The 2,661-nt window shown below is 37.4% G+C and overlaps 1 pseudogene; it reads right to left on the reverse strand.

Moving 5' to 3' along the window:
- Positions 1-536: 536 nt before the first annotated feature.
- Positions 537-2,311, reverse strand: LOC138176092 (cell cycle checkpoint protein RAD17-like; annotated as a pseudogene).
- Positions 2,312-2,661: the final 350 nt, after the last annotated feature.

Genomic DNA, 2,661 nt, shown 5'->3' on the forward strand with positions numbered 1-2,661 from the left:
AGGAGAGCTGGTTGGGGGAGGGGAAAGGCAGCAAGGGAACCAGAATGAGGCCATGTACAGTTTGTTTACTTTCATGAAGGAGAGCTGGTTGGGGGAGGGGACCCAGAATGGGGCCAGGTTCAACACACCTATAGAATTAAATACTAGTGGGAAAATTTTAAAATAATTTCAAAGGTCTTACTATTTACTAATTCAAAAACGTCATAACTTTTCCATTAAAATACTTGTCTGTCTTTTGATTATTTTATCAATACTCCTTTAATTAAAAAGGATTCAGACTTAAGCTAAACATTTAAAGCCTGATTGAATTTATATTTTTTCCTGGTATCGGTCCCATAAATGGACTTGTATAGCAATACAAGTGTATATACTATATGCACTATGCAAGTATGGACTATACACTGTACAAGTAGACTTTTAACAATACAATCATTTCAATAGCACTGAAAGCATATTGACTTTATTCAAGTAACTTTGTTTATCACTGAATAAATGAATCTGTCAAAGAGCATCTGACCATCAGGTAGATTATTTGGCTATACTTTGTCACTGTCACATTCTTTTTCCACGAATCCTTGTGCTGTAGTCGGCTGTGACTGGCTGGCAGGCAGATCTGTTCCACTAGTCTGTTTGGGGGAAGAAATAATGATGGATGCTTCTGTTTCAGCCTCTGAAGTTTTGATTTTGTCCATGTGTGCAAGTGTCTTTGTAGGTGGTGCTCCATCAAAATTAGTCTCATCATCAGGGGCAGAGAGCTTCCATTTTCAATCTTCCAAAAGAAGATCCTCCTTAGAGGGATCCTCCCAACATCCTGGATAAAAGCAATCCGAGCTTGATTTCTCATTGGATTAGTCAGCATAGCCAGGTAGGACAACAGCTGTGTTTGAAGGCATGAAGTGGGTATGCAGAAACTGGAAAAAAGTGACTTTGCTGCCAGGCAATTTTCTCAATGCTTTCTATTTATCAGAAACTGCTGAGATTTGTGCAAGGGTTGAAAACTCGCTTCTCCTCTTTGGCAATAAGCAAAACCTCTGGATTTGTTGGAATGCATCCCACCAAGATCTTGTAGCTACAGATGCACTGTACTCCCTGAGTGTAGTTCTTGAATTCCAGTCACTACAGAAGAGGGCAGTGATACTCATGTATTCACTGGCTCTCACAAGAGCCTCTATTTCAGTGAAGAAATCTATATAGTTTTGATGAAAGTATAAATTAAATACTTCTCCAGGCACATGTGACTTTTCCAAAACTTCCTCAGGTTCAACAAGTAATGTGTCCTTTTTATACTCTGATAAATGAGAAGATAATTGTGGAAATTATAATTCTGTTAGATATTTTCTTTCATAATATAATATCTTCCCCAAAGCACTGAAGAGAAGGAGAGAGGCATCTTTGCTACCAATTGCCTGAACTTCTTGGTTTTCCAAAGTACTATCAGGTCTCTTTCTCTCTTTGCTCTTTTTTTTTCTTTTTGGAGGGGGGAAGGTAGGGCAATTGGGGTTAAGTGACTTGCTCAAGATTACATGGCTAATTTTGTGTTAGGCTGGATTTGAACTCAAGTCCTACTGACTCCAGGGCCAGGGCTCTATTCACTTTGACACTTAACCGCCCCTCTCTCTTTGCTGTTGACAGCTAAGCATCTAATTTTAATGAAGACATCCTTTTTTATCCTTGACCCAAAATTGGTCTCCCCTGAATTACCTTTAAAAGAAGAAAACTGCACTTCTTATATCACCGGAACATCCTTTACAAAGCAACTCTAAAGATGGCTTGTCAGGGACAACAATATTTCCTCTACCCACGTTAGCTTCTGATGCTGCTATTCTACTAAGAATTTGCATCATAATTTGTTGGTGCCACAGTACCAAAACTAATGTTTGATATAGAACACCGTTCTCGAATTTCTTTGGGTAACAGTAATCTCTGACTATTGTCTCCCCTGAGACCTTCAGAGATTATAAATGTAAGAGGACATCACCCTAACTGCACAAATCTCCTTAGTATTTCATGTAAAGTACTTGGATATCTATAAAATTGATTAGGTATGTCCTCAACCTAAATAATCTTCTTATCAATGTGCAAAGCAATCACCAAGCATCTGTCGTTTGTTATATTTATTTGCTCTCAACAGAAACTCTTGAAAAATAATCATCTGAGACTTATTAGGAACCATATGGAAACTTGATTCATGATTAAACCCATCCTTCATATGATGTTTTCTGGAGTCTAGAAAAACAAGGTTAATCCATTCTTGTCCCTTAGTATTGAGCTCCTTAACTAGTATGTGTAGTGATGCTGTTTTTCCTCAGCCAGGAGGACCTGTAATTATTACAATAGATCCACCCCATTTTGGTTGCTTCTCAAAAACTTTAGCTTTTAACCAGGTTTCAAGTTCTTCAGCTTTTTCTTACAAAGTTTATTCTGAGTTTCTGGTTTATATTTATCTACCTGTGGTTCGTTTTCAGACAGATTTTCATTTAAATTTGCTTCAACACTACTTTGTTTTGAGGAAGATGGTTTTCTTTTTTTTTTTTTCTAACTAGACACTTGCTACTTTTTAATGTAGAGGGCAAATCTTTTCTTTGATGAAAGTTATTTACTCCTAGAGACACAGTTGCAAGAGCAGATGAGATGTCTGTGTTCCCAACAAAATCATCAAAT

This window comes from Petaurus breviceps, unplaced genomic scaffold, assembly GCF_028583685.1.
Source record: "Petaurus breviceps papuanus isolate PSGF00001 unplaced genomic scaffold, PetGlider_PUasm1.0 81, whole genome shotgun sequence".
NCBI lineage: Eukaryota > Metazoa > Chordata > Mammalia > Diprotodontia > Petauridae > Petaurus > Petaurus breviceps.